The following is a 10,291-nucleotide window of genomic DNA, read 5'->3' as shown; positions in this document are numbered from 1 at the left end:
TCAGCATGAATGAACTCCAGAGTTTTTCAGTCATATCTAGAGAAAAGCTATTTTAATTTTAGCATACATGGGCATTTTGTGACTTATTTTTATTAAGTTCTATAATTTTTAATTTTAATGGTATTTGGGGACAGAAGCATCATTATCATTTCACTGCTTCAGACATTTAAGAGTCTTCATTAAGTCTCATCTGCCTACGAGGAGTTTATCTGTTATTATTATCATCCCCATCATCAATCATCACCATTAGCATTGATCAGAGTAGCAGCTGCTAGGCTGAGGCAGCAGGATGACCTGTTGAAAGTTTGCATCTCTGCTCTACCATGTACTAGGACATCATGGGAAGTCACTTGCTTGATGTCTCTGTGCCACAGTTTCCCCATCTCTACAATGAAATATCTATTTTGGTTCCACATTTGTCAGTCAAATTCTTCTCTTTCTCTAGTTCAGGCTAGAGAAGGCCCTGTCCTCTTAGAGTGAGGAGGGTGTGTGTGATCTGGTCCTGGGGTTACCCCCTTTTCCAAGTGCATCTCATCAGGGGTGTGGGGGCAGGGAAGAGTAATGGGGAGGTGAAGGCCCACTTTATGGCCTCCTCCCTATCAGCCATGGGAAGTGTTGCAGGCCCTGCCCTGCTTCAGGTCAGCTCCAGCTATCACTGGCGGCCTTTGCCAGTTGTCTCCAAGGTGCTGTGTGGGGTTTGGGCACAGTGCTCTAGGTGGCCCCTCCACCACTAGGGAACCTGCTGGAGGGACAGCCCTACCCTCCTTTGGCTCCTGAAGGTATATCCCAGTGGCCCTGTCTCCAGGATGGGCATCCTCTCAGGTGAACCTGGAACCATCTCCCTTATTCCTGTGGAACTAGCTTCTGAGTCTCGTGCTGGGTCCTGGCTGCAGGGATGGTTTAAGGGAGTGGTCGTGCCTTCTTCTCCCACTCATGCAGAGACCCCTTCATGGGGGTACAGTGCTTGGGTCTTGGCTCCAGGCTGGCAGGCATCCCACTGCGGCCTTCTAAGACTAGCTGGGATGTGGGCTGAGGGTCCTCATAAAGCTCTCCCACCTGTCCCACCCCATCCTTGGGAGCCAGCTTCTTCCCCCTGCTTCCAAGAACCACCACCCTTGGAATTCAGTCAACACATCTGGCTCATGTTTCTTTGTGATGGTTCCACCCACCCCCAACCAGGTGAACCAGTCTCAGGGAAAAGAGGGGAAGGAAGAGGTAAGTCTCACAATACAGTCCTTGCTGTGTTGGTGATGATGACTTCCTCTTCCAGGTGTGCCATCTCCTTTTGGTCCACATTGAGACAGATATTTGAACATAAATCTCTCAGTTCATTGCACAGCACCAGGTAGCCCTGCTTCTCCTTTTCTCCCTCTCTCCCTCCCTCCCTCCCCCGACAGAACCCTGACTGCTGGCCCAGCGGCTCACCTAGGAAGGTGTGTCTGACATCCCTTGTGTTTTGGGCTGTCAGCTGTGCTTCTTCTACAGGATCTGGCATCATGCTTGTCACTATCGTCCCTCAACAGGAAACTTTCACACATTCATCTGGAGAGACTGCAAACCCAAGCCATTAAAAAGCAGACAGATCTTTGTATTTGTGAAAGTTTGTAGTTAATATTTCATGGAGAGAGGATTAATAAAACATCATGCAATTAGCTGCTTCTCTTCAGCAATCGCATCTCATTAAGGGTGGTAGGAGGCAGGCAACAGGACTCCTGAGCCAGCAGCTGGCCCAGCTCTGACTGGCAGGACAGGCCTGCTGGTCTGGAGAAGAATTTTCTCTGATAAATGGTGTGATAAATGGAGTTTGTTCACAGGAGGATAGCTTTTAGCAGCTACACCTTTATCTGTATCTCTAGAATTTTCCCTTTATTTACTCATTCATTCATTTATTGTTTAGGTGCCATGCAGGATGATGGGAACAGAGAAGTGGTATCTCCACTTCCAAAGCCCCTGCTGGCTCCTATCAAAGATTCCTGTTTTCCTCCCTACATCCCTTACCATCTAGCTCTGCCCATTCACCCAGTCTGCTCCCCTCCTTCTCCCTGCAGTCTGCACTCTGTGCCTTTGCACTCTGTGCTTCCTCCTGAGGATGGCCCCCTTCCCAACGCAGTACAAAGAGACCCCTTCATGAAGAACAATGTGGACAAGGCGCTGATGAGGGTCAGTAAAGACCCACTGCAACACCTCTTCTCACCAGAGCTAAGAGGAATGAACAAGGTCTTACTCTTTCTCATAGGAGCCTTTCTGATTCCTGTTCTGTCCTGTTTTCTTTTTTCTGGAAAAGGATGGTTAGGAGAGAAAAATAGGTTTCAATGGGAACCTCAGACCCTAGGGGAGCTATCAGCTGGCTTTGGGCAGGTAACTTCATCTCTTGAAGCCTCAAGTTCCCATCTTGTGAAAAGGGCAGGAGAGTACGTACCACACAGTGTGGCATAAGGATTCATGAACCACACTTTGTGGAAGGGATGCTGTGATTGTTCCAGTTTGGGCAGTGCTGGGTAGGCAGCTGGTCCAGAGGTGCTGGGCTGAGTAACCAGCTCTACCAGCCTCTTAGGGACAGATCTTTCTTCCCTGATGCAGGCCACTGGCACTCTGTTGCATGGCATATTGTCATCTGTAAATGGTGGCTCTGCTTGGCTGATATTGTCTCTGCTTCCAGCCTAATGTCCCTGTGTGAGGCTGTGGCTGTGTTCTGGGATCAGCATGTTGACATGGCCCAGGGACAGCAGCTGACAGTGCCTTCTGATTTCCACCAGACTAAGTTAGCTCCCATCCTCCAGAGAAGACTGTGATTGTGATGAAGCCCAATTAGACATGTGGGATAAAAGTGCATCAGGCCGGGATGTCATGCCTAACAGCCTGATGGTCCATTCATGTGTCAGGCCACCTTCTCTGAGCCCTTCAGGACTAGAAGCAAGAAAACGGGGCCTGAGTGACAGCATCTTCAGAGCCATAGTGACAGAGGGGATGCTCTCATCAGCTTTGTTTGATCAACCCATAGAGGCAGTTTGGATCACTCTGACATGAACAGATTAGGAAATGGAATTTTCTGGATGAGATGATTACTTCCACTCCCTAGCGTACTTCACCTCTGTAAATTGAGAGAGGGAGACAGAGATTAGGAAGGTTGATTTGATTTGGACTGGACTGTGATGGCCTTACATGGAGATGGAGAGAGCTTGGGCTGTATGCCCTACCCCAGCCCTGTGCAGTAGGAATCATCTGACAGCTTTAATTAAAGACATGATGAAATCAGATAAGTTTGTTGGAAAGGTCATTATAGTAGATGCTGTTGGTGCCCTGCCCAAATCTTTTTCATTTTGGTGCCATCTCCCAGCTTCTGGGTGTTTGCTGCTAACAGCCTACAGCTGTCCCCTTTTCTAAAGCATTTTCCTTGGCCAAATTGAGCCCCTCTCCCTGAAAAACAACATGCCCCACTACCAGTCAAGTCAATGGCTCACACTCACAGGAGGCCACCTCCTTTGCCTCAAGGTGGGGCCAACTCTGGTACAACTAGCACCCCTGAATTTCCCTGAGGGATCAAGCTTAGACCACGCCTTTGCATAGTTTCTTACCTTGCCTCATCCCATGAGAACATTCCCTCTGAGAACTTACTTGAACAAGAACACCCATCTTAGGCTCTGCTCCTAGGAAACCTGAGCTAAGACCATCAGTGTGCACAGGAGTGTGGGAGTGAAGCTGACACTATCAAAAGGGCCTCTCATCATTTATCTTCTGTTCTCTTTGTCAACATTGTGGCTATAGAGTCAGTTATAAATAAACAACAATTTCAATTTGTTTATTTCCTTCTTCTATAGTTATAAGCATTATTTAAAATATTTTATAATAAATATAAAATGTAATGAATGGTGAGAAAAGTCCAACAACTTGGAGAACATAAAACTAGAATTGCGAAGAAAATAAAAAGACATCAGTTATCAGGCCACACAGAGGTAACTAGCATTGGTATTTTGGTGAATTTTCTTTCTGGTATTTGGTTGTACATAAGCAATTTTTGACCTTGTATTTGCAACCAAGTGAGCTGGCCAGGTGTACCACATGAGCCAGGTGAGCCACACCATCCAGAGCAGGGGCCATGTGTTGAGGTGTTGAATGGAGGAACCTGCAGACACGTTGCCCTTAGTAGATGTACGATATTAGTGGTCCGGCATTATTTTGCTAATATCTCTGCCATGTTTTATCTTGTGGAGTGTCAACATTAGAAACATTCAAACCTATAGAGAATTTTTGTGAGTTTATTTGAGCCAAACTGATGACAATTTCTGGGGAGAAAAACCTCAAGGAGTTGAGGAAATGCTCTGGAAAATGGCAGATTTGCACCTTATTTTATACATTACAATTAAAAGAAGAGGCATTAGTGGGTTACATGAAATCTGTTGATGATAGATTAGGGAGGTAGGAGGAAGCAAAGCAGGGACACCTCTGGGACTGGATAAAAAATAAAATGATAGACACATCTTTTACTCAGGTAAGTACAGGATATTTCAAAGTATGTTAACAATTAACATACTAACAATGAGGGGATTTGTGGTTTTCTCCTGGTGCAGTGCCTGTGCTTTCCAGAAAAAGGAAATTTGACATTCCAAAGGTATGCTATGATAGATGCAGAAAGACAACAGAGCCCTGGCTAGTGTAGCTCAGTAGATTGAGTGAGGACTATGAAACAAAGGGCCGCTAGTTCAATTCCCAGGTGGGGTGCATGCCAGGGTTGCAGACCAGGTCCCCAGTAGGGGTGTGTGAGAGGCAACCACACACTGATGTTTCTCTCCTTCTCTTTCTCCTTCCCTTCTCTTCTCCCTAAAAATAAATAAAGGGAAACTTAAAAAAAAAAAGACAACAGAGAGACTCAGCTAAGGTAAAGATTGACCTTTGTTAGGTAAAAATACTAGCCTAGGACATGACTACCCACTATTAACCATTTTTAGTTAGAAAGTTTTAATTCCAGACCATCCTTTGTGGTTACTTTGGGTCTCTGAGTTTGTAAGGCTGCCACACAGGCCTCCCCTGAGCTTGTCAACTTTCCCATGTGGCCCCTTTTCTTCTACAGGAGCGTGAGATACCATTTAAATTTTTTTTTATCCTCACTTGAGGACACACTTATTAGTTTTAGAGAGAGAGGAAGGAAGGGAGAGGGAGAGGAACATCAATACAAAGAGAAATATCAGTTGTTAGTCTCTCCTCATGCCCCAGCTGGTACTGAACCCACAACCCAGGCATGAGCCCTGACTGAGAATTGAACCCACAACCTTTCCTTTTGATTTACAGGATGATACTTCAAGTGGATCAAACTGGTCAGGGCTCTGATGCCATTTTGGACACAAGACCTGGGAAAGTGAAGCCTAGAATGCTCTAATTAAGGGAGAATAGCTCTGCTTCCAGTGCAGGTCTAAGGAGGCCCATGTTCAAGCCAATGTCATTACAGTTGCTGAGTGGGAGAGCATAATTCTCCAAGTGTCTTCTGCACTAAGACCTTCCTACAATGATGAGTGTAAAGAAATATCCATGAGATGCACACATCTGAGGATAACGAGAACCCCACACCATGACATGTCCAGTGAACTGTTTAATTGGAAAGGATTTTATCGGAGACGGCAACCACCCTCCTGACTCTCCAGCTACAGAGGGAAGTTATGGAGTGTCGATCATCATAAATGCTCCCCACAAAATGGCAGAATGAAATCATATAAATGCAAATTGTGCTGTAATTAAAGATGAAATGGCAAGAAGCAAAAGCATTTAGCTGAGCATGGCTTTCAGAGTCCTCTGTTGTCGTTGAGAGGCCAGCAGGCTTGGAAGGTTTGCTTTGAAATCATCCTCTAATGCTGTTGATGGAGCTGGAGGTTAATGAGGAAATGCAACTGTGGGTTTGAGGGAGCTGGCAGAACATCATTTTAGACTGCAAGTCACTCAGGGGGTGTCAGCTGGATGGGCAGCTGATCTCTCATACAGGGAGATGGGCAGGCTCCCTATGACCTCCTGCCTCTCCCACCATGGCTTATCGCTATCTTTTAGGGACCCAGCACTGGGGTGGGTGGAAAGGAAGGAGGAGCAGGGGTATTCTTATGGGGGGGGGGGGCAATGCTAAGATTATGTTCATGGGTTCTAATCATATCTATTTTTTTATTTATTTTTGAATAGTTCTAAAATCTGTTTCCAAAATAAAATAAAATAAAGTGAAATTCTCCTTTTCTACTGTTAGCCCATTCTCAGTCCCCTCAACCATCAACCTCAATCGTGGGCACCCCTGTTATTTGATTTTTGGGTGTCCTCCCACAGTGTCTTTGTGCTTATATAAGCAAACAATATGTACTCTAATATTCCTCCATTTGTGTGTGAAAGATAATGTAGTATATTCTATACCTTTCTTTTAAATTAAGTATAAGAGCCTGTTCTATACCCTTTCCACACCATGGATATTTACCATATTTCCAATATTTTTCTACTACAAACAAGTGCCATTGATTGGTATGCCTACCCCCTCCACCCCCGAGGATGCCCCTGCCCTGGGTTTTGAGCTCCATGAGGCCTTATTCATAACACATAATACAGAGTGGATGCTCGATAAATGCAAATGTAATTCAGTTAAGTTGAACATCAAAGAATCCCATACAGGCAACTGTGGGGAACACAGCTGTCCGCCTGCCCATGTGTGCAGGAAGCCTCATAAGACCTTCATTTCCTCCCTCACTTAACTCCAAATCTTTTCATACTTTCTGTGTCATACCTGAAATCCCTCTATTCTTCTCATGCCTTTAGCCTCCTGCTCTCACTTGTTAAAGAGCAAAAACCTCACCCCGGTGTTTGCCAGTCTTCACCTCTCAGGGAGAGTCTTCACACCTTCTCTGTCCTGGCCATCTCATACATTGTGACCATTTAGGAAGCTAAGGGCCAGACACCAGTAACCAAGTCATGTTGTAACTGGCTCTCATTCATGTTTCCAGGTGATCACTTACCTGGTCCAGGGCCTCAGAGTAGAAACTCTGGGCTCAAATCTCAGCTCTGTCATGTGCTAGTGTGTGCCATTGGGCAAATTGCTTAATCTCTCTGTGTCCATTTATTTAACTCCTCACCCAAGGATGTGTTTATTGATTAGAGAGAGAGAGAGAGAGAGAGAGAAACATCGATGTGAGAGAGAAACATTGATTGGTTGCCTACTGCATGCCCGACCGGGGATCGAACCTGAAACCTAAGTATGGGCCTTGACCAGGAATCAAACCCACCAATTTTTGGTGTACACAGGACAACACTCCAACCAACTGAGCCACTTGGCCAGGGCTGTGTCTGTATTTCTTTATCTGTAAACTAGAGATGTGCTTACACTTACACCTTCCTCAAAGGGCTGTGGAAGGGCTTCACTGAGCTAACACATGTACAGTACTTAAAACAGTGCCTGGCACACACAGTGAGTGTGCTCTGGGTTTGCTCTGGGTGGGCGGTGGAGTGGGTGCTTGCTCTCTGCTCTGGGTCTCTTCCAGCCCTCCTGGGCAACCATTTCAAAGCTGGAAGGGGATGGCGCTCTCCTTACTGCTTTCCTGGGGCAGAAATTTTGGGTCACTGGTGATATCCAGTTGATATTCTCCTACTTTCTTCAACACTAGACAAAGGGACGTGGGTTGGGTAGACTTGGCCAACATTATGTTGCTCCCTTCCTAAGTTGCATTGGCCTTGTTAGTCTCTTGGGAATCAGCACACAGATCTTTGACAAGTTTTACATAAGAGCTGTAAAAAGTAGCCAAAACCTTTTAATTCCATAAGTTTTTAAGCTAGAAGGGAAAACCACATGGTAATAGCACAGGGTCCCCTAGGAAGATTTGACTGAGGGCTTCCTGCAACAGCAGTTTTCTCAGACAGGGAAGGGAATGAGAGACGGAGCCTGGCCTGGGATAGGGAGGCAGGCATGGTGAGGCCCATTCCACCAACCGCATGTGAAGCTGGTAGTGGGAGAGAAAAAACATGTAAAAGATGCAGTCCTTGTTCCCATGAGAGTGCTGGTGTTTACAGTGTGTGAAACAACACAGACCATGGGGAACCAAGGCCAGTGGCCCTGCAGGCCTGGGCACCACCTGTGACTCTGCCAGGTTTCTGGCTACTTAACCACATGTATAACTTGAACATAGGATCCCCTCAACATAGAAGCATATTTCTATGCCTCTGTCCTTTGCCTGTGCTGTGAGTTTGACCTGGAATGCCTTTGCCTCCTTTGATAGATAACTTCTATAATTCTTTAAATATTCAGCTCAGGCCCTGCTTCTTCTGGGAAACCCTCCCTCTGAGCAGAGTGTCCCTCATCTGTGCCCCCAGAGTGCCCATGCTTAGCTCTATAAATGAAGTGAAAACATTTTGTAGAGTTGACTATTACATGTACCTGTCTAGTTTTGCATCTGTCATGTAGGACACGTTGTTTTAACAAACAGAAGAGGGCTATCTTTAGTGATAGTTGTACGGGTGCACATGGGTAGAGCTTATACAATGCCTCCTCAACTTTTTAATGAGTCAGCTGGGGTCTTGCTAATATACAGATATCTAGGCCCTATCACGGAGATGATTTTGCGGGTCTGGGGTGAGGTCTGCAAATCTATGATTTTACCTTGTGTAGCAGGCAATTCTTACACTCGGGCAAGTCTCGGGAACATTTGCAGAGTGGTTAAAGGGAGAAGGCTCTGGTCAGAATTCAGACTCTTCTACTTATTAGCCATATGACACTGGGTAAGTTATTTCACCTGTCTAAACCTCATTCTTCTCATCAGCTAAATAGGGACTATCATAGTACATACCTCAGAGGGTTGTTGTAAGTTTAAGTGGATAGGTAGTGATTGGCACATTCCCTGACACATAATACATTCCACAAATAACAACTCGTTTAATCCTGAGAACCACTCTAAGGGGTAGGTGTTATTATGGTTATACTGAGTTTACAGATGAGAAAACTGATACACAGATAGGCTAAGAAGCAAGCCAAGGTCAGAGGGCCTGTCTGTGGCAGAGCCAGGCCCCACACCCAAGTAACAGTTTTTGCTGCAGTGGCTCGTGAGAGGCCTGGGACCACCCGCCCTGGAAGGGAATGGAGTGAGGCTTTGGGATGCATGCTTCGCACATGTGTTGACACGTGGAATGTAAGCAGCCATTACATGGCATAAAATTTTCAACTTTTCTATATGTTTGAAAGCGGTTATAATAAAAACTTGGTAAAAAATTAAGGTGAAATGAAACATTTCAAATAAAAGCTGAGAGAACTTGTTGGCAGCAGACATATGCTACATGGAATGTTAAGGAAGTTTCTAGTGTGAAACAACTGGGAATTGGAATCTATAAAAATGATAGAAGACCAGTGGAAATGGTGAATAGAAAATACAGTTTATCTTTGTTTTCTACATTCCTTAAAGCCAATTGACTGTTTAAAGCAAAAATAATGACAAACTTAAAATACATGTAGAAGTGAAATATATGACAACATAGTACAAGGGCAGGAAGGGGTGTGAAAAAAGTATACTTTATAAATTTCTTCATTAGAAAGGAAGTGGTGTAATATTAATTCCAGACAGACTGTATAAGGATGCATATTTTAATTAGGAGAGCAATCACAAAACATAAACAAAAAGAACTTTAGCTTAATAGCCAATGAGGAGATAGAATGTGGAACTCAAAAATGCATGATTAACCCAAATGAAAGGAGGAATAAGGGAAGACAGACAGAGGAGATTAATAGAAAATAAGAATTACATTAAATGTAAATGGACTAAACATGTTGTTAAAAAGGCAGAGATTCTATGATTGGATAAAAAAACAAGACCCAAGCCCATCCTATTTAGGAGATACACACTGAAAATACAAAGACACAAGCAAGTTAAAGTAAAAGGAAGAAAAAAAATATGCCATGTAAATACTAAGCAGGAAAAAAAGCCCATAAAAACGAAACAGCTATAGCTATATTATTATCACATAAGGAGCATTACCAGAAATAAAAGGGTCATTTGTAGTGAGGGCTGCATTTTGGTTTAAATATGTCTATAAAGGACTCTAAATTTCAGTCAGGTTGGTGAATTTTTTGCCTTGTGCAGCTGTTTTGTGTTTGAATTCTGTACTTTTTATGTCTCTTTGTTTCAGTCTCATCTATATGCTTCCTCTTTAATATTATTCATTTGCCATAAAGTACTTTGGCCATTTTTATTTCTTAAAAAATTGATTTGCAAAATTAAAATACTTGCCCATAGTTTCATCCTCCAAACAATACATGTGCTCTCTTTTTATCTTGTCTCCCTCTGGTCCTGGT

This window comes from Phyllostomus hastatus, unplaced genomic scaffold, assembly GCF_019186645.2.
Source record: "Phyllostomus hastatus isolate PE091 unplaced genomic scaffold, TTU_PhHast_1.1 phas_scaffold_129, whole genome shotgun sequence".
NCBI classification, from domain to species: Eukaryota; Metazoa; Chordata; class Mammalia; order Chiroptera; family Phyllostomidae; genus Phyllostomus; species Phyllostomus hastatus.
This window is presented reverse-complemented; position numbering follows the sequence as displayed.